The sequence below is a fragment of the Pelodiscus sinensis genome, chromosome 1 (genome assembly GCF_052426305.1).
Source record: "Pelodiscus sinensis isolate ZL-2025 chromosome 1, ASM5242630v1, whole genome shotgun sequence".
In the NCBI taxonomy this organism is placed as follows: Eukaryota; Metazoa; Chordata; order Testudines; family Trionychidae; genus Pelodiscus; species Pelodiscus sinensis.
Window position 1 is genome coordinate 53,369,405 of NC_143052.1, and position 22,588 is coordinate 53,391,992.

The 22,588-nt window shown below is 39.6% G+C and overlaps 1 long non-coding RNA gene across 1 annotated transcript in view; it reads right to left on the reverse strand.

Annotated features, from left to right (window-relative positions):
* Positions 1-22,588, reverse strand: part of LOC102461070 (uncharacterized) — an 82,348-nt gene that overhangs the window by 25,968 nt on the left and 33,792 nt on the right. The window contains exons 3-4 of the long non-coding RNA XR_012900740.2: positions 3,201-3,289; positions 1,113-1,176 (exon numbers count right to left, since the gene is read on the reverse strand). This is a non-coding gene — a long non-coding RNA (uncharacterized LOC102461070). The remainder of the gene's footprint in view (positions 1-1,112; positions 1,177-3,200; positions 3,290-22,588) is intronic.

Genomic DNA, 22,588 nt, shown 5'->3' on the forward strand with positions numbered 1-22,588 from the left:
CAGAAACTACAAAACAGGTGTGTGCCTTTCCTGAAAATTATCAAATTTGACAAAAGCATTTAGAGGTGATTTGAAATTATAGACAGATTAGCCCAGAAGACAGGGAAAATGGTGAAAATAATTTTCGCACTATCAGGATAATATCACCGTGCAGCTATAAGAATGTGTTTTATACTGGAAGTGTAAGTGTATGGGATGATATGCCATGATCATTTTTTCAAATCAGAAAAAAAATCTTTATCATTAAAGGTTCTCCTAGGCTTTTTTCCCCAGAAACTTAAAATTATTTCTTGAATGGATTCTCCTTGTGAAAATCTTCCCCGTAAATCCTACTGAAATCTTTGGAGGATTTTGCTTAGAAATTGGTGTCACACTATATATTTCCTAGCAGCAATTTTCTTTGATCTTTCTCTTAAGAAAATTACTCTGAACTTAATATCAAGCAGCTTGATAAACAACTTAACCTCGCTATGTATTTGTCATTTTCTTGTTTTCAATGAATTGATCATCTAGACATTTTCATTTGTAATGTCTGGGTTCAAAAGCAGATTCCAATTGTATCTTGCCCATTCTCTTGCCAGAAAAATAAATCTGGGGATTCTGGGTTCTGTTGAGTGTTAACTCTAAGGCCTGGTCTGCACTAAAAGGGAAAGTCGACTCGAGATACACAACTCCAGCTACATTAATTGAATAGATGGAGCTAAGTATCTGAAATCACATTTTGACACCATCCACACATGCTCCCATTGATTTTCCTTACTTCTCGTGAGGAGCTGGACTACTGGCACTGATGTGAACACCCTCTCAGTTCGAATTAATGTATCTTCACTAGACCCTCTCATTCAAACCCCAGAAGATCAACTGCAGCAACTTCAATCTTCTCTGTGGCGTAGACAAGCCCTGAGTGTCTTTGAAATTCAAAACAGCAGCCCTGGCTGATGCAATCAGAGCAGGTAAAATTAATAATACTATCAATCAGTTTAGCTACTTTTTATTAGTAAATAATTTGTGAACAGCTCTTGGAGTGTTGTATTAATCTCCTACATAGTTATCTGATAAATATTTTGGATGGATCTGTCAGTAGGTGGACTACTGATAATTAACTGCATTACCTGTTTGCTATTCATTAATTTGATATGGTTGTTCATTTAAGTGACATGGCGCTCTGCTCCCAATCTGAAATGGAGATGAAAAACATTTAAACAAAGAACAGTAAATAAGGGAAAATGTATTCCTGCTATAGAATGTCCTTCTAAACTTCATGGCAGTTTCAGGATTCACAAGCATTTTCACAGTTACTTGGTTGCTGTCACCAATATTTAAGTCTGGTTTAAAGAGTCATAACAAACCAGACTCTACCCCTTTATTCATGTTTGCTATATTTATGCACACCCCTCTCATTCCAGTAAAATTCCTCTTTGGTTCTTCTATTATTGAACTTCAATCTTGAGAAAGTGTTTGGGGCATTACCAGGTGCATAGACAAAACTATTAAACCAAGTGATACCCTATTCTTAGAAATTTGGTAGAGGAAATTAATGATTTATGCTAAAAGTCAGTTTATTCTGTGGATTTTTAATTAGCCTGATAGTGAATTATTGGTTAATTTGTCTGCATAGTTCTCTAGCATAGTTTCAACCAGGTATTACATAATCAGACATTTTAAGCTCACTTTCTTTTATACCACCTATACTGTGCCAAATCACCTTTTACTGAAAAAAAGTGGTTATTTCGCCTTGAGAGTGAAGTTGTCCTTCCTTTGCTTAAGAAATGTTCCTTAGATCCTGGGGTCATTTACTGACCTATTTTTAACTTGCCATTGAAGTACAAAGCTTTGAAATGGATAGTGGTTCCATAACTGCAAGGATATTTATTAACATTTTCATTATGTGAGACATTTTAAGTCATATTTTCATTCATGTCATGGCACCAAAACAAATCTCATCAAGATTTTAAATGACCATCTTGGAAATGCCATTCCCATTTCTCCTTCACTGCTCATTTTACATGAACTTAGTGTGGCATTTGACTCTATTGACCATACTGTGGAACTGTATAAAGTAATTTGGACATTTAATATCTCTACTTTATGTGGATGATAGAACATGTTTTTAAATAAGTAACTTCTGCTCTTCCATTAGGGTGGCTGAACCAGGTGTCACATAATTAAATTTTGCATTTAATATTATTCAGTGTTCATTTGCTACCTTTGGTCTAGGTCATTTGTCATTGTGACAGTGCATATTTCCCTTTCCCCATGATAATACTACATGAATGTCAGTTAAATAAATCCAAATCATGTTATGCCATGTTTTCAAAGAAAGGGGTAGATTAATATTCAATTTCACCAGTTAAACTCTCAGAAAACCAAAATGCTCATGATTATTTCTCAATATCAGCTCAACATAAATTTTGTTTTGTGATTGACGTACACCACACATCAGACAGGTTCATTAGCTAAAAATCTTATGACTAGTTTGACTCCAAAACATGATCTGAACAGCATGTTTGGCAGATTATTAAGAACACTTATTGCCTTCTGAAAAACATTGTCAGTCTCTAGAAATGTTTATCCTTGTCTGATTTTTGAGAAGCTCATCCTCCAGACAAGACATGCTTACCAACCAGACTGAATTGTAAGCAGCTATACACCTTGTGAAAAAACACCCTGCTGACCAAATAGCTTATTATGTTAAAAAAATGTGCAAATAGTATTCCTTCATCTTATGGCAGCAGCATTCGTGACCTGTAAACAAAATAATTTACTTAAATTCTGGAATTAAGGTCCAATTTCACTACTTTGCCAGTGCTTGTACTCAGATTTAATGTTATAATACATTTCTTCCAAGTTTCTCTACTAATTCCTTTACTATCATCTCTACTTATATGGATACGCATCTTACCTTTCAGTTAATGTTGCTAGTTAATATCAAAGTTCTAATGTATACCAAAGAATGCAACATTTTAAAAATAAAACCATATTCCTTTAAATGAACAATTAAGGGAAGACAGATACATGTCCTTACATATTCATGCAATATTTTCAATATGTGTGTGTGAGATGTCCAAAGACAAACTAAAATCTGCCCTGTCAAGCTTCATTTTATAGATTTGATTGCCCCCAATTTGCTCAATGTCATCCATCCATCTTCTAGGTATACTATTCCAACAAGGACTACACACTCTCAAACCAATACTCACCCATCCATTGTTGGTCCGACACACCAAAATCTTGCCTTTTATTCTTAATATACAGAACAGAGATTCCACTATTTCCATTCTAACTGCATCTATGGACAATAGATTACATACTTTTATTTTCTTCATAAATTACAGGTTAATTTTTTCAAATATCATCTCTCTGCTAGCTTTCAACTATATAGAAAGGAGAAGTATTGACATTGTTTATTTAAAAAGACTCTAAACAAATATTAGACTCTAAAGTAAATTTCAAATCAAACTAACTTTTAACAACCTTTTACACAAAAATTAATTTCAATCATTTTCTTCAAACTTTGCACAAAAATCCTCCTTTCCTTCCTGAATAAAATTGGCCATTTTCTTAACCAATTCCCCAACTCAAAGCTCAAGGTGGGGAAGAGGGGTGAGGAACAACTTTTAAAAAGTATCTTATTGCAATATTAACAATGGAGCCATGACAACTACTTCATAATAAACCAGTGAAAATGTTTTGCAATTCAGCATGATTCCTCCTTCTCTTCAGGAAGGAAGGAAAACCTCCCATCTGAGCACCTTTTCCTCTATAGCATTTTATTCAATTTTTTCATGTCTTGTTGAGCAGTGTGAATATGATGCAAAGATGCCATGTAAAACAGCTGTCACTGCAAAGTATACTGTGAAGCAGATGTCAGGTTAAGCTTGTCTCTTGATGTATCCTTTGTTTTCTCTTCTTTTAAGAAAATCAAAATAGATACACAACAGGCTATAAAATGTTTCCTGTGTAGAATTAAGAAAGCATGTACTGGTAATCTATTACAGTATTATGCAAGAATCTGATTATCAAAAGGAGAAGAATTTCAAGTGTAATAACAATGGTGTGAGGAAAGACGACAGAGTTTAATATTTCTCTGGAACTGAATTCCAATTTCTGGGCCACAGTTTGACTTCACTTTGACCAGTATAACTCCAATGACTTCTACAGAGTCACTCCAAATGTAGAACCTGATTCAGCCAACCATGCTTAAATGTTGCATTAGAGTCTTATGCTCTTGCAAATGTAACGAGAGTTAGATATAATATAGTTCCACCAGATATAATCTAGGTCCACCAGTGTGAGAAGTAATGCCTACATTTTTCTTATGTTTCCTTTCTAGCAAAAATTAGCATTAAACTTTCCAGAGAAAACAAAAAAATCTTATGTCTCCACCTTTATTTAAGAAGATCAGAACATTACAAATATGTAATACATTTAGTTTTATACTATCCTCCAACATGTTTAGCTTTTTCACTTGGTCTTTTTTCCTTCTTTTGCATCATGTCCCACTGCAGTGGCTGTGACCATCTCCATTTTTCAACCTCAATTCTGTTAATTTACTATATAAAGGATGCTGCAGCTTATATTAAACAAGGCTCTCTCATTTATGCTCTTTGCCTGAAAGTTCAGCCAGTGTATGACACTATTATGACATGATTTAATGTTGTTCCACTCCAGAATGCACATCATTTTTGCAAATGACATTCTAGATATATGCATGTCAGCAGCTAATTTATGATCCTGTGAGGACTTTACACAAATGACACGTGGACATATTCAACGTTTAAATGTTAAATATTTTGTAAAGTTGTTTTCTTAATAGATGCCCTTTTTTTAGAAGCTGCTTCTTTCCCAACATGTGTTTATAAATCCCAAGTCAACTCACTTCCGAGGTAATGCAAACCGCTGTCACATTCTTCAGTGTTTCCTATGTCATTCTGCTTTTGTCCTCCATCCAGAAGTCATGTATTAAAGGACAATATTCTGCAGAATTAGTGCTTGAACATGCCCATGGCAATTCAGAGAGACAGCTCTGATTCTGTGAAGGAATGCCATTTAAAAAGACAGGTTGAGCCTTGATGCCTTAAGGTACCGTCATGTCTATATAGAACCCCAAACCGAAACAGGCTTTTCAAATTTTTTGGATCTTTTCCAAGCTTTACTTGCCTCCAGTTAGTCTGTGGGCTCTTTCAGTGTGCTGAAAACAAGGATCAAGTCAGACACTGTGATTGTTTTTTCATGGTATTTGCCTTAAATCACAACTCCTCTTTGGGCTTCTGCCACTGTAACCCAAAATATAACTAACTCAGTCCCTCATATCAAATAGGTTATTCCTGCTCTCAGTAAAAATTAAAAGCACATAGGACTGCTGTCATGTCAGTGTAATCAGAAAGACAGGTCAAAACTACTCATTTGACAAGCCATATAACAACTTGAAACCCATGGCAGAGGCATTAGAAAACCAAATTAGTGGCATTAAAGTACATCTGCTATGTCTGACTGACAAGGAAAAGAGAATGTGTTGTACTATTTCTGGGAATCCTGGATCCCTAAATCAGAATTAAATCTCCAGGATGACCTCGTGCTAACTGGACTACAGAGGATGCCAATCACTGGAAGGAATCAAAGAGGGACAACTTTCTTCAGCCTTCAAGCATTGACATAGCTATTACTCTTTCCATCACCACTGCCAGCCTCATGCTGTTCTTCTCGGGGAATTACAAGGCTGTTAATGATTTGTAGCTTTATAATACATAAAACGTACCTGCCAATGTCCTCTTCCCAAAATAAATAAATAAGACTACAACTGTACATATTTGCATATCTTTACATAAATTAAGTGTCAACCCATAAGAGACATCTGTCTTTCCCTTTTAAATTTATGAGCATGCAGCACAAATAACTACCAGTGTTCGCAGGTAATGATTGATTAGTGCAACATTTACATCCAGCAAGTAATAGCACTTTCATTCCATACTTCCATACTTCCAGTTGTGTCCCTCTTTCCTTTTCCATGAAGAAAATCATTAAGATGATAGAGGATGGCACTACCCTCACTTGAACCCCTTATGTATTACTTATTTCCAAAATTGTTAAATGGAGATGCAGAAAGCTAAGCCTTTTTTACCAATTCTTGTCAATGATTATACACAGGAAAATCAGGGATCTGAAGGAAAGAAAGTATTACCATTTTTTCTCTGAAAAGGTGTTTATACTCTGACCATAGGAAACAACTTGAAAAATTCAAAGGCAGCTCCCAAAATGTTCTCAGAGGATGTTTCCAGCAGAAATAGGATGAAAGGAAAGGTGAACATTTAATTTTTAAAGAAGAGAGAGAGCAAGAAAGATATGCTTGCATTTAATTCTGTTTTGTAAGAAAATCTGGGAGAATCTAGATTATGGAAGAAGCCAAAGAAACAAAAGATGGCTGAAATATTTAGTGCCTGGGCTATTTCTTAGCATACACAAATCAGTCACTGATTCATACCTTGCAATGAATCTAACATCAGTAGACACATTTCCTTATCAAAAAAGTCCAAAAACCTATAGACCAAAGAGAAACTCAGATCTGGGAAGCACAAGAATGCAATCTCTCCCATTCCAATTTTTGAGACAGATTCTGGTTTAAACTAAGACCCCTTAATAGTGCTCTGGCAGTGTAAATTAATCTTAAAATGGTTATAAATGTAATTTATTTCTACTTTAAGATTCCTTTATGTTGCTAGACTAGTGTAAAAGGGCCGTCATGTAAATCAGAATCTAACCTTATATCCCTTTCTAACTGAACCCATCCATTTTTCTGAAAGAACAGTAAAATATTGTTAGGAGTAATATCAATTTCCCTATCTTTGGCAGCAACCTAGGTCAACCATGACTTTTCCTGTTGTATCTTCCTGCTTTCCTGAGCTGACTATCCTCAGTTAGTCTCTCCAAGAACATATGGAAGAACTAAAGAGGCAGATGCATTATTAAATAGAATATTTAAACTGTCTAAAGATCAGTGACAATGTTAGGTAAGAGATTAGAGAAGGAAAGAACTGCCAGTTGGACCTCCCTGGTCCAGCACACTTGGGACCAGACTGGTCCTGAACAAGGGAGTTTGCTGGACCAGGGAGATCAATTCCAGGCCCTCCTGCTCAGCTCTGCTCCCAGTTCCAGTTGCTGCTCTTGGCCCTGGCCTCCCACACTTGCCACGGCCACCTGCTCCACTCAGGCTGCTGGCCCCAGGTGGGCTTCCAGCCCTGCTGCTGCCGATCCCAGCTGGACTGCCAGCCTCAGGCTACTGTCAGCCCCAACCAGATTGCTGGCCCCACTGCAGCCACCAGCCCTGCTGCCTAGTTGTTGCCAGACCCACTGCCTACCTGCGACTGCTGCTGAACCTCCTGCAGCTGCCACCAGACCTGCTACAACTGCTGTCAGATCCAGCAGGGTTGATGACTCCTGGCCACCAGGGCCCTCTGGCACCTGTGGACGTTGCCAGTCCAGAATGTTCCAGTTTTTAGAGGTTCAACCTTTAATACCAAATTTTGAAAATGCTGCTATATTTGGTAGCTATTGCTAGACCTGAGTATAACATATGCATCCCTGTCCTGTCCATCTCACAGAAAACACACAATTCCACTAGCATCTGCTCAGAGCTGGGTGATCTGAAATCACTGTGTAGTGCTCAATGACAGTGACTTTACCGTATGCAGTGTAGTCAGAGCTGTCAGTCCCAGGATATTACCGAGACAAGGTGTGTGAGGTAGTATCTGTTATTACACTGACTTCTGATGGTGCAAGAGACTAATTTTCCAGCCACACAGAGCTCTTCTTCAGTTTGGGGTAAGGTATTCCCAGCATCACAACAAGATAGAACACCTTGGGTGTGTCTAGACTACATGCCTCCGTCGACGGAGGCATGTAGATTAGCCAGATCGGCAGAGGGAAATGAAGCCACGATTAAAATAATCGCGGCTTCATTTAAATTTAAATGGCTGTCCCGCTCTGCCGATCAGCTGTTTGTCGGCAGATCGGGGCAGTCTGGACGCAACGCGCCGACAAAGAAGCCTTTCTTGATCGGCACAGGTATGCCTCGTGAAACCAGGTTTACCTGTGCCGATCAAGAAAGGCTTCTTTGTCGGTGCGTCGCGTCCAGACTGCCTCGATCTGCCGACAAACAGCTGATCGGCAGAGCGGGGCAGCCATTTCAATTTAAATGAAGCCGCGATTATTTTAATCGCGGCTTCATTTCCCTCTGCCGATCTGGCTAATCTACATGCCTCCGTCGACGGAGGCATGTAGTCTAGACACACCCCTTGTTTACCATAAGTAGTAGTTTGAACCTGGACACAGCCTGTTGAACTGCTCCTTACTGATGCCCAGCTGCCCCGTGTAAGGCTTCATGAGCCAGGGCTGTAAGATGTAAGCCAGATCACTTAGGATCACTATGAATATTTCCACATTCCCCACTATAATTTTCTGGTCTGGAAAGAACGTGCCAGCCTGCAGCTTTACAAACAGGCCACTGTTCCTGAAGATGCATGCATCATGCACCTTTCTAGACGACTCTGCATTTATGTCTGTGAAATGCCCATGGTAATCCAAAAGCGCCTGAAGTGCCATTGAGAAGCTTCCACACTGCAATGGCAACATACTTCTCTACTGAGAGAGCATATAATTGATAGGAGGAGTGCTGACCAGCACTCGGTGCCTGCGGGGTTAAAATTCAGGATGTTGGCCAGGGGGCCAGGAGCACCAATCAAGATAGAGGGTTGAAATTTGAATTGGATATAAATACCTTGCCTGCTTTCTGTGTGTGGGAGAGAAAAACCAGGTGGTGTGACACACAAAATGATTTAACCCCAAACAGGACTAGCATGCCTCCAAGGAATTCAGGGCATGGAAGTGGGCTGGACCAGAAAAAGATTGGTAGTAAGTAAAGGGAAAAAAGTGAATCTAGTCATAATCAGGGTATTTTATTTGGTTGTTTGGTTTGAACTGCTCTGTGTGAATCTATGCTTCCCCTCTCCCATTTACTATCTAAGCATTGTTCCCAGAGATTTTCCTCTGTGTTTTAATTTGTTTTCCTTAGTTGGTCTATAACATCTAGCAACCAAGTATGCTTTCTCAAGTATATCTTTTGTTTTGTAATAAAAATTACTTTTATTAGGGTGATGATTTGATACTTGTGTCCTGGAAGGTACAGGATGCATACCCACATGGCTTTGCTCTTTCTGTTGACAGGGAAGCTAACAATGTGGCCATGATATGTCAACAAAGGCTGGAAGAAAAATAGGTTTGGTGAGTTTCACTTTTAGCGACTTTTGCATGTTGACAGCACTTTCATTGCCAAATCTTTCCAGTGCAGACATAGCCAAAGATTGAATGACCATACAAAATGCCACCTTCATATCCCACTCTGTATGTCGGGATCCTGGCACACCATGCCTGTTTGTAAACAAAGACTATCAGAGGGGAGAGCAATAAATTGCACATGGTTTGCCAGGATCAGCCCTCGTGGGCCGCCAGTGCTTTATTTACCTGTGTGTCCACAGGTACAATCCCTGCAGCTCCCTTTAGCTGTGAATCACTGTTCTCAATCAATGGCAGCTGCGGGAAACAGCACAGACCAGGACACCATTTCCCACAACTCCCATTGACCGGGAACAATGATCTGCAGCCAACAGGCGCTGCAAGCAGCCATAGTTGCCAACACAGAGGTAAATAAAGTACTGGCAGCCCACCAGGAGCTAACCTTGGTGAACCACCTCTGTCCCACGGGCCACTTACTACCACCAACCCCTGGTCTATAACATTGTCAGACTAGGAACTTCCATAAACACTAACTTATTAGAAAAAAATGTATTATATTTACATCCTTTTTGTGCTATAATTATTCCATATGATTGGCACTTAAAATTTTCTTAAGTACATGGAAAAACTCTTTTTTTTTAAGTTGCATTGGTACCTTTCCTTGTATCTGTGTTTTTTAATTCAATGTTATAAACGATCTATTTAACTCTGTGGCTACACTAATGAAGGATATCTATTCCATTCCTTAAGCTATGCATGTTCAGAAAAAGCTTTCCTACACATACAACTAAATCTCCAGCACAGAGATCAACCTCTGTCTTTTTCAGAGACCTCTGAGTTTTCTCTTTAACATGGAAAGTTATGGAGGTGGGCCTGACTGCACTGATTTATGCTCAAACAGCTCTGAAGAGAAGCTCAGTCTCTCCAGATTTGCACAACTTTCTTCAACATTGCAAAACCTGAAGGAAAGATTAGACTAGGTAAGGCTCAGTTGTAGACTTTCTTTTCCAGTACCCAGGTGTCCTTACATAATGCATAGTGTACCGCTTATATATTAGTGTAAATCAGAATCTAACCTTATATCCCTTTCTAACGACATACTAGTGCAATTAGATCTATGCACTCATTGAAGAATGTGAACAGTTTCAGGAGAACCTTTATTTACCATATCAGAGAATATGTATGTAATTTAAACTACTAAATTTACACACACAATTCAATGGTGACTCCCATAAATTTCCTGCAGTTATAAAATGCTCCCATAAACTAGCACTATTTCTTCTGGATTTACAATTCGGGGATATAAAATGAATAAAATAAAAGAATCCTAATAACATCCAAGCCAATGTTGTTAATGGAAATTAGCACAGGAATCAAGGGGAACATTTTAAACCCGATAATGCATTCTTTATGGATGGCAGTTTGTGAAGTTACATATTTTATTTGCTCCGATATTTTTTACCATTCCTACAGAGGAGATGAAGTTTTACTCTGTTAGGCCCTGATTGTGCCATTTAAAATGTGTGAGTAGAACTGCCGGTTCACCCAGAGCCCGAGTAAAGTCAGTGGGGCTCTGCATGGGCACAGGAGGTCATCTGCAGACTGTCGGATGCAAGGTCGAGGTGGAGGCTACATGCTGTCACTGAAGACAAGATCTACCTGCAGAGTATGTTCTTTTGGGAGGAAACATGGGGGAGGGGAAGCAAGTGGTTAATTATTGATGAACAAAAAGTGATAAAATGCTGATTTATAATTTGAAATATCCTAAAATGGCTGAAGAGTGTTGTCTCAAACACTCCAACAGGGGGTTAAAATTATATAATTACTACAAATAATCCACTGACAAATCTTAAGGTTCCATTTTTCCCATGTTTAAACTACTGATGTATTATCAAGCCAAAAGCCCATCTGCAATCTCTTAACCTCCATAGAAAGATTGAATACTTTGTTGCAGTTACAGAATCTCCTCTCTTCATCACTGGCTGCCCTGCAAAGCTATCTTTTCACCATTAGCACAGTTACCACATCTGAGGTGTCCAGATGCAAACAACATATACACTTGCATCCTCAGATTGCTAAAGCTCTCTTAGGGTATGTCTACACTACCCTCCTAATTCGAACTAGGAGGGTAATGTAGGCATACCGCACTTGCAAATGAAGCCCGGGATTTGAATTTCCCGGGCTTCATTTGCATAAGCCGGGCGCCGCCATTTTTAAATCCCGGCTAATTCGAACCCCGTGCCGCGCGGCTACACACGGCACGGAGTAGCTAGTTCGGATTAGGAAGCCTAGTTCGGAAGCCTAGTTCGGAAGCCTAATCCGAACTAGCTACTCCGTGCCACGTGTAGCCGCGCGGCACGGGGTTCGAACTAGCCGGGATTTAAAAATGGTGGCGCCAGGCTTATGCAACTGAAGCCCGGGAAATTCAAATCCCGGGCTTCATTTGCAAGTGCGGTATGCCTACATTACCCCGCTAGTTCGAACTAGCGGGGTAGTGTAGACATACCCTTAGGCAGCAAAGCCTGACTACTGACTCCAGATGCCCCCAGTTCTGGTTACCTAACTTGACCTACCTTAAGTCTAATTTTCAAAAGGACTGAGCCCTCAAAACTCCAGTTTAAATCACTGGGACTGTGGGTACTCCAAAAGTCTGGAAAGAAGACCTACATGTCTCTGGTTGGGCACCTAAAAATGGAGTCACCCAAAAGTAATGGGCACAGTTGAACATTCTGGCTACAGTGATAGTGTTCCATCAACTGGTCAGCATGCTCACTGTGAGACAAGCATATACTTCCCCAAGGAAGTGAGAAAGTAAATCTCACAGCCAACTCCACAGTAAGACAAACTACAACAGCCTTACAAGTCAGGCCAAGTCTGCTGTAATATTAAACAACTACTCCTGACACTTAGATAGCACCTCCACCCAAAAATCACAAGCCATTACAAAGTGATTATAGAATATACTATAGCGTCACTCTAACATTCACTGGTACATCAAACAGAAGGTTATAATTCATCAAAATCTTGATCTCTGTCTCTTTCAGTTTGGCCAATTTATTTCTCAATCTTATTCATGTGAACAGTCTTTCCTGACATGAGTGATATTACTAATGTCAACAGTCCTGTGCATGGCTAGGAAATAATATCATGCACATTTGCACATCTCCGTCAACAGCAGTTCCACTGTACTGGTGTTAGCAACAGAGGAGTCTAGTGTAGTTGGAGTTTTGGCTGCTGACAGTTTTCAGCACTGGTGATTAAACTGCTCCAGGAATTAGAAGACACGGTGACAGGGGAAAAAAAGGTCAGCAGCTGAAACCTTTACCACGAAAGGGTTCCCAGCTTCAAACTGTGTGGACATTGCAGGATTGAGGCCTAAATGATTAATAATTTTCCAGCATGGCTGTTCTGAAAGTATAACTTTATAATGTTTGGCTGAACAGTTTTTTTAAATTCAAGATACTTTGTGGAAGATAAAGCATATCCTTTTTCCACTGGGCTACACACATTTACCATAATTATCTTTGATATTCAAGGCACTTAATTAGCCACAGGAGGGCTCACCTATTGTTCTCAGCATGCAACAGAAAAATACTGAGAATTTCAAGGAAAACATTTCTTCTTAAGAGAATAGAAAACTACATAGTTCAAGCAAATGTTCCTGGCCTCCTATCACAATCTTTGTGCATACAATGGTTTATGCAAATCCAGCAGAATCTACTTTAAGTTCTTCTGCTGCTACTCAAAAGGAAAAAAATTGTTACATTCTTATATTTTCATTTCTCCACAAATAGGGCACCTGTTAAAACTATTTCTGTGCAATACTTAGGGGTTTAAAAACAGGGAGAATAGTTCTAATGACTAATATACATCAAGGCTATAATTTCGTTTCCCTTATGAATAATGATGGAAAGAGTGCTTTTTGTTTCCACAAAGTTGGTTTGAATACCTAATATGACTGAGTTAAAGGTGTAGGTGAGACATAGGATGTGCCCCTAATCCAGAGTGCTGCTATCAACATCCAAGAAACTCATGTGGTAAGAAAGCTGGAAAGGGTCTGTGGGTTAAGCATATGAAAGGCCTTAGCCTCATTAAAGCATAACTCCCACATGATCTGGATATATGAGCTGCACTCTCATTGACATCTGCCTGACTAAAGATCACAGAATTATTCCATGAATAAGGGTCACCTGTAAATATGCCACTTCTCTGGACTTAGATTTCCAACATGTTTGAAAAGAGAGGAAGGTAAGTGTCACTGCTAATGTAGCCCATGTGCTGTTACTGTAACAGTTAATTTACTTACTTAGTTTATATCCCAAGAGGAGCAGTGGGAAGGAGACAGATTTCTTTACTGAATACTCTAAGAATCTGCACAGAGCAGGACAGTGCACCAAGGCCCAGAACCTCAAATGTCTAGGTACCTATTTGCTTCTTTAGTCACCAAAGTTCACTATTTAGGTGCCAATGACATTTTCAAACCCAATGCCCAGCTGCTGCCTAACTCTGTAAGGGCACAGCTACATGATGTGTTAGAAATTCACTGGTCAGACTTACCACTAGAAGGAAAGAAACTGAGCCAAACGACACCGGCCAATATGCTGTGGAGTTCGGTTTCTTTATGGTCACATGCTTTTGCATGTGATTATGGTGTTTTTCCAGACTAATGATTGATTCCCTTTCCTTTTTAATAAAAGTCTTTAGTTATACACAAACGTGGTGCTTTTGAATAAGGAAGTATTGCCTTTTAGGGGCACTCAGAGGTGGAGGGAGGTTTTCCCAGTTTACTGGGCAAGGTCTCGAGCTGGTTCGGTGCTGTATTGATAAGAGGAATACCTAAAAATTGAACTTGGCCCTTGTTGCTACCCAGGCCACCTGGCAGAAGGGTCACACAAGCTTTGTCCAAATTCCAGTGTTCTGTGTAAGAAATGTATGCATTAACGTACATCAGTCTTTTTATTATTATATAACTAAAATTACTGTATGGAAAGTATTTCTGTCTGAAGAATGGAAAAAAGGTCAAGTTTGGAAATATAAGGCAATCTATTGATCAGCAAAAAAGGATAGCGTTTCTAGTCATGAATGCTTTACATTTAAATCATGAAGTGATAAGTGTGTGTGTCTCCTATCTTTAAGATAAGGCATAAATAAACACACTCTGATAGTTGCAAAAAGAGAGCCTTGAAGTTGCTCCCCACTCCCCCATGACACTGATCATCTGCAAGTAAACAACAACACGGGTGTTTTTCCACATACGAGTACTTACTGCAGAAAGAATTCAGGTTAGGATTTTCAGAGGACCTTAGTCATGCAACTCCTGTCAAATTCCGGTACTTAGGTCCTTAAAATCTTTTGAAAATTCCAGCCTTAAGTATAAAGATTGTAATCTAAGTACTCACACTTTACAGCATGAAAATGAAAAGACAATTGAATCCTTAGTAAACATGATGGCTACGTCTACACTGGCATGATTTTCCGAAAATACTTTTAACGGAAAACTTTTCCGTTAAAAGCATTTTTGGAAAAGCGTGTCTAGATTGGCAGGATGTTTTTCTGCAAAAGCACTTTTTGCAGAAAAGCGTCAATGGCCAATCTAGACGTGGTTTTCTGCAAAAAAAGCCCCGATCGCCATTTTCGTGATCGGGGCTTTTTTGCAGAAAACAGTACAGTGCTGTCTACACTGGCCCTTTTGCGCAAAAGTCTTTCGGAAAAAGACTTTTGCCCAAACGGGAGCAGCATAGTATTTCCGGAAAAGCACTGACAATCTTACATGAGATCATCAGTGCTTTTCCGGAAATTCAAGCGGCCAGTGTAGACAGCTGGCAAGTTTTTCTGCAAAAGCAGATGATTTTGCGGAAAAACTTGCCAGTCTAGACACAGCCGACCAGTAATATTATTCCTCTTTCATTCCTCAGCTTACTAATTCTATTGTATATTCTTGTAAAGAAACAAACTATTAATGGATTTAGATAAAATTGTCGTAACCTAGGGAGCCAATCAATTGAACAAAAGAATGAACTGTTTACAAATGCAACATAAAGTTCAGAATACAAGATTCTTTGTGATAAGTTCAATTCCCAGCATTTCATTTTAAGCAAAAGCAAGTGAAACAGTGCAGGTGAACTGTCAAGATTTAATTGTTCCAAAAGCCCCATCATAGAGAAAGAAGAATGCCAAAAATTCACATGATTTATTATCTTCCTACATTTCAGTTTCCAGCAAATGTGCAATCCCAAAGGAATTCTCCACTATTTCCTGACAGTTGCTCAGTGCTGAATTAATACACAAAGTAAAAAAAAAAATGTCAATGTAGAGTATCAGAACTGCTTAATGGAAGTCATGTCAGTTTGTCAGTCCTCTGCATGCTAATTAGACAACGCACTCAAGAAATCTAGGACTTTGGTGCCATATATTAAAGTTGCCAAAAAGTTTTTAAGTTGTGGTCAGATAACATTGGGGAAATGACTAAGGAAATGTCATTGATGTATAAAGCACACTTATTAAGACCATTGCTGGGCTGAGTAAAAATGTGTAGTAAAAAAATAAACAGCAATTTCTTCCCCGTAAATCCTTCCCATGATTTTAGCAAAGTTTGGTGGTTTCAGGCAGAACTTTTTTATCCAAGGTCTTTGTATTTACAATTAATTTTAGTAGTCCCAATGGAGAAGCACCTGTAGAAGCCCAAATCTAGAAAGTTGCTGGTCTCATACAATTCTGAATAAGCTGGGTATCCCTTGGGGTGTTAGAAATAATGCTGTAGGTAGAAATATGAACAGCCCTTCACAAATTTTAGGTTATATTATATTAAAACTCAACTAATTAATTTTTTCTAGATTTTGCCTGTCATGGTGGCTAATTTATAGTAACTAGGTTTAGGGGGAAGCCATCTAAATAAAAAGCCACCAGCACATAGACACATTCCCAAACATACTAATTATTGTATTAATTATTCTATGTTAACAGCCAAACCACAGCTAACACCCCATCTTCTGATGAACAGTTCTACTTTATTATGATTGTGAACAAAAAAAATGGCTTGGAGCTGTGGGAAGTGAATACAGCTCCTACCTCCAACGGTCATGTTTATTTCTGTGCTATCTGATGTACTTATAGTTTCCAAGTCTGTCCTTTGGAACAAAATTGTCAGTTAGGAAACAGCTTGGTAGGAAAGGTCCATGACTATTTAGGCTTCTTTCCTTTTTTTCAATTGATAGACAGGAAGTTTGCTGGAAAAGAACCAGTTACATGCTCAGAACATAGCCCCATACCTTTGCCCTCAAGGATAATTTGAGATGATTAAGCTCTGAGTTTGATCTCTGATATACTAATGTAAATCAGGAGTAACTCCTCTAAAGTCAGTGGGTCCAATCTTCAGCCCTGCCCCAGCTACTATGCACCTTTCTGCAACACAAAGCAGTAAAATCCATCTTAAAGGGCATATCATAATGGAACCCACAGATGGCAGAGATACCACAACAGGTTGTCCCTTTCCCATTTTTGCTGGTACTTGGAAGGTGGGTAAGAAAAAATGGGCATGGCCAGACTGTCCCTTGGTCCTGGAACTCCCTGGCAGCCAAAAGAGCCCTTGGAGCCACTGACAATTAATTTAAAGTCAGAGCAGCTCTTAAGTTTCTCCAACCTATGCCAGCAACTGGATGGGTCTATGGTTGGCCAAAGAATTCAGAGAGCATACACCTGGCCTAAGTTACTCTTTCTCTCTCCCCCTCTCTTGCCCTGAGCTGGCCTAGAGGAGCTGGGCCAAGGAACCTAGTTCTTCAAGTTTTTTCACTCTGTGAAGAGCAGATGTAAAATGCTACAAACAAGTATCCTTCACTCACACTGGAAGTGATATTTTGCCCTCACTATTCATAGGTGAAAGTGTCTATATAGAGTGGAAAGAAAATAAAGTCTAATGAAGTGATATTATAAAGTAATGGAAGATTTAAAAAAAGAGGATCCAAGGACAGTTCCTTTGAGAGGAAGTGTAAGCAGGGGCTGAACTGCTGCTTGCTGTCAGCCAGCTGAAAGGAGGGGTGGGTGTGCCCACTACAGTTGTTTAGCTCTACAAGGTAATTAACTGTTAACTGTTGACATGTAAATACTGCTCAGGAGAGAATCCAAGGTGTGGCTATGTAAATCCCATTCAGCCAGGGCTGATGGAGGGTCAGTGTTGGAATGGAATGTGGAGAATTGTATATAATTTGGGACTGTTGTGGGGGTCACTAATCATGCTACCCCTAAATGTGGGAACTGTCAAACATGCCACCAGTGCTTGCAGGAGAGACACCACCATCATGGTAAGAGGTCTCGGAAGAACAAGCCTCCCCCCTTCCAGAGTTGAGTGAACAGAGCTGGGGGAAAGGGTTAAAGGACTTGAGTCAGCCTGCTTCACACCTACCAGGTGTGAGCTATAAGACTGGCCCAGCCTGCACCTTTCCCCCTTTGTTTTAAGGACAGACCTAAAGCAGACTCCCTGAGGAGTCTTTTTGTTTGCTAGTCCAGTGAAAGCTGAATTCATTTGAGAGCTGAAATCACTGGTTTGGCTGAGAGTTGAAATCACTAAGCTGAAATCACTGGTTTGGCTGAGAGCCAGACCTACTGCAGCCAGTAGAGTGGCAGCAGGTGAGGAGCGGCGACTAGCGGTGTGGCGTGGTGCGGCGGCAGGCGAAGAGCAGCCATTAGCGGCGTGGCATGGAGCGGCGGCAGGCGAGGAGCGGCGACCAGTGGTGTGGCGTGGAGCAGCAGCAGGCGAGAAGCGGCAACAGGTGCCCAGCGGAGCGTCCAGAGGTGTGGGATGAGACAGCTGGTGAAGCGTAGCGGAGTTTCGTATAAGGTGCCCCCTATCTATCTCCCCACCCCCATTTCTACCCAGGTTGGGAGGTGAAACCCTGCGGGTGACCTTTGGGACTCTGGGTGGCACAGAGACTTGTGGGGACAGAGACTTTTGGGGAGTCGGTGGACTTCAGGCGAATCTTGGCCAGGGTGGGGGCTCATGTTTGGGTTATGAACTCTGTTTGTGGTGTTTTCCCCAAGCTAATGCCGTATGAATTCTTCCTCTGTTTCATTAAATGTTCTTTTCCTACACTCAGACTCAGTGCTTGCGAGTGGGGAAGCATTGCCTCTCAGAGGCGCCCAGGGGTGTGTGAATTTCCCAGATCACTGGGTGGGGGCTCGAGCCGGTTCTTTGTGAGATTGACCCCAAGATATTGAACCCAGCCCTGGTTCCTGCCAGGCCTACACGGCAGAAGGGCTACAGAAGCAAAGAAGGGGACTGTACAATCCCACTTACTTTCTGAGGCCACAGAGTCCAGGAGATCAGCAGAGCATCAGCAAGCTGCTAATCAAGACATCAAACTTTTTACCAGATTGGGCCCATGCAATTATTTCACTTGTATTGACTTGATAACAGACTACTGCAATCATAAGTTATCTGCTGATTGCTTCAGTGCCAATTCTTTTGCTTCATTGTAGAGCAGTCTGAAAAAAATTGCACTGAAACTTTTTTTTTTGTTGGTAAAGAAAGAAAAAATTAGGTGTAGACTAAACAGAAGAATTATCCATCTTCCGTAGACAGTTTTAACTCCTAAAGAAAACTGTCAACATGAAAATTTTGCATACAAAAATTTTACAGTCAAAAATCAAATGTATATGTTTTTTCATGGGAAAAAATGATATTTTCTGTAGCGGAGGCAGGGATTTTTTCCAAACAGCTTCATTTCTTCTTTTCGTAGTTTTTATGTGGTAATGGAATACCTAATAAGATTTGAACCAATGTTAATTGTAAGGTCCTGAAGACATGCCTATGAGTCAATGATTAGTGTAACTCCCTTCTAAGCAGTTGGCCTAGTAAGTGGTCAGACACTAGAATGAGTACAGTATAAGTACCTATAAAGTTGAGTATGGAACAGAACAACGTATTTTCCAGCTAATACAAAGTGCTGGTTAGTGCCTTCTAAGAGGTGGTGGTGTTAGAACCTTACTTCCACAAGCCATGTTAACACATGTTAAACATGACCTTACAGTCAGTGTGGACAGGGACAAACCTATGGTTCATGACCAGCTGATGTGAAGTTAGAACACTTTTGTCTAAGAGCCTATCTTCACGAGACTTTTGTCCATTTTATCCATGTTATAGACCATTTGTTATTTATCCTGTACTTATTCCTAGCATAAAGAAGAAACAAATGTAGTCTGAATGAAATGTGTGGCATGTCTACACTAGAATTCACAAATGTATTAACTATCACAAGATAACTGGAAATCAATACAAGACACAAAAGTCTGATTAAGACAAGTCCTAAGTCATATTTAGCATCATAGAATACTAGAACTGGAAGGGAGTTCGAAAGGTTACCAAGTCCAGGCCCCTGCCCTCATGATAGGACCAAGCACCATCTAGATCAGTGTTTCTTAAAGTGCGGTGTGCCGTAAGGCAGTTGGAGGTGCGCCGCGGAGAACAGAGATCAAAATAGCCAGCCTTAAAAGGGCAATGCCTGCTCACTTGATAAAAGGCCAAACTGTTTGGGGTTTTTTGCTTACAACTTCTTTTCCCCGTCTTTTTTTTTTTTCCTCAACAACCTTTCCCTTGGGAATGACTGCTCTTAAAGGTCCTTAGTGTTCCCCATAAAAAAAATTGTTTGGCGTTCCATGGTCTTAAAAAGTTTAAGAAACACTGATCTAGATTACCCATGATAGATGGATATATCCCTACTTTTAAATATCTCCAGAGATGGAGATTTCACAACCTCCCTAAGCAATTTATTCCAGTGTTTAATCACCCTAACACTTTTTCCTAATCTCCCTTGCTGCAATTTAAGCCCATTTCTTCTTGTCCTATCATCAGAGGCCAAGGATAATACTTTTTCTCCCTCCTCTTAGTAGCACCCTTTTAGATACTGCTGTCATGTCCCCTCTCAGACTTCTCTTTTCTAAACTAAACAAACCCAATTCTTTCAGTCTTCCACTATAGGTCATATTTTCTAGATCTTTAATCATTTTTGTTGCTCTTCTCTGGATCTTCTCCAATTTCTCCACATCTTTCTTGAAATGTGTGCCCAGAACTGGACACAAAACTCCAACTGAGGTCTAATAAGTACCTCTTCCTAGCCTGTTGCATCCCATTCTGTAGGTGTGAAATGGATTGTTCCTTCCTAAGTGGAGTACTTTACATTTGTCCTTATTAAACTTCATCCGATTTACCTCATACCATTTCTCCAGATCATTTTGAATTATGAGCCTATCCTCCAAAGTACTTACAACCCTTCCCAGCTTGGTATCATCTGCAAACTTAATAAGTGTATTCTCTATGCCATCATCTAAATGGTTGATGGCAATATTGAATAGAACCAGTCCCTGCGAAACCCCACTTGCTATGCTCTTCCAGCATCACTGAGAACCATTAATAACTACTCTGGGAACAGCTATCAAGTTATTTATGCATCTACCTTATAGTAGCCCTTTCTAGATTGTATTTCGCTAGTTTATTGATAAGAAGGTCATATGAGACCATATCAAATTCTTTACTAAAGTCTAGGTATATAACATCCACGAGACTTGTTAGTCTATCAAAAAACAGATTAGTTAAATCAGCTCCTCAATGTTGGGTTCTAACACAACCTAATTTTCAAGTGGGTATCAGTGTAAGTGAGGGTGATATAGAGTTGCACTATCCCAGGAAGAGCTCTTGGGTGCTCCTACCTCTCTTCCACCCCTGAAAGAGACTATTGTAGCAGCACATTACTCTCATGCTGATCTGTTGTTCAGGTGAGTCAAGGACATCAGCTGTGCTTACATTGTGTAATGGGAAGTACTGAAGTAGGTCACAGTCTAGCCCAGAATATTTTCTTGTAAACAAAAGAAGTGAATGAGTAAACCATCTCTTTTTCCATGGCCCTATTTTGAGCCTTTAAGCCATTCAAACTCAGTTCTTCAAAACGAAAGTGAAATTATTCACAATGAAGTCAGTGTGTGCATTCTGATAAAGGACTGAAGCATGATCACTCCATTCTTAGATTCAGTAAACCTTGTTTATGAAAGAGAAATTTGCCAGGGACAAAAAGTCCTACATGATAGGAAATGAAATATAATTTCAATTAAATCTTACTACATCACCTGCAATAGATGTTTGCATGCATTAATGGCCAGGCATAAAAGAGAAAATTACATATAATTTGACAGCATAGCCCAACAAAATGTCCATAATTATTAGTACATTTCTGAATAACTTAATGTTCAAAAAGCCAAAGATCAGATGAATCAAATTGTTCACACTGTGTCAGTAGATGATGACTACAAAATTGGAATCATTATCCCAACTCCTACTTAGAAACAGCTATCAGCCAGGAAAGGTGAGGGACATTATTTCTAAAACTATTCTTTCATTTTGAAATGCACCAGCAAGCCCAGCTGTTAAGAACTCCAGAGACCAGATTATTGTTATAAAGTCACCAAACAAATGGTTTAGTACCAATTTTCTTGCAGAAATATTACATATAAACATGGGCAAGCTCTGGGATCAAACTAATTCACAAGATTTCAATGTAGATGTTGAAAAAAATCTCAATATGATTGTCTTGAGCAGGACATTTATATAAAATACAAATTTTGTAAATTACATGTAAATGAGAGTTCAGCAGGAAATAAATTTGGTGTATTTCTATATTCTCTGAAAACACATATTCTAGTATCTTACACCAAGGTCTGCACCAAGCCAAAATAATTGACCTATGGAAAACTAGAAATCACCTCTCAAATCATTTGGGGCAAAATTCTTTTATTGAAGCTGTATGGTAGAACGCAACACTGTGGCAGAAGAGGGTGTTATGTCAAAATCTGCCATGCAGGCCTCAAATAATTTTGTCCCCAATGAAGTTATCCTAAAGTTTTGCTAGTTAATTATTTGTTACTGTTATTTCTATGTTACCAAAAAGGTCAGAAGAGACTAAGTTGTCTAGTGTAACCCACACATTTTACTGAACTTCTCCCTACATCATTTTCACTGATGTCTTATGTAAACTTAAACATCTACAGTCATGGTAGTGTAACCACAGCACTTATGATTTAGAATGTACTCTTAATGTACTGTTTTAACATTTGCTCCTTTAACTGCCACTGGTGCTGTCAGTCTGGATAGGGAGGATACATTCTTTACAGTGTTGTATCATTCTCCTCGTGTCCCACTGATGAGTGGTCAAAACATCATGAGAAATTCCTCTCTCGCATAGATTTGCAACGTATTGCACTGATCTCATTTCCACATAAATGGTCTATATTCATTTATCATGCACCCATCTCCCAACCC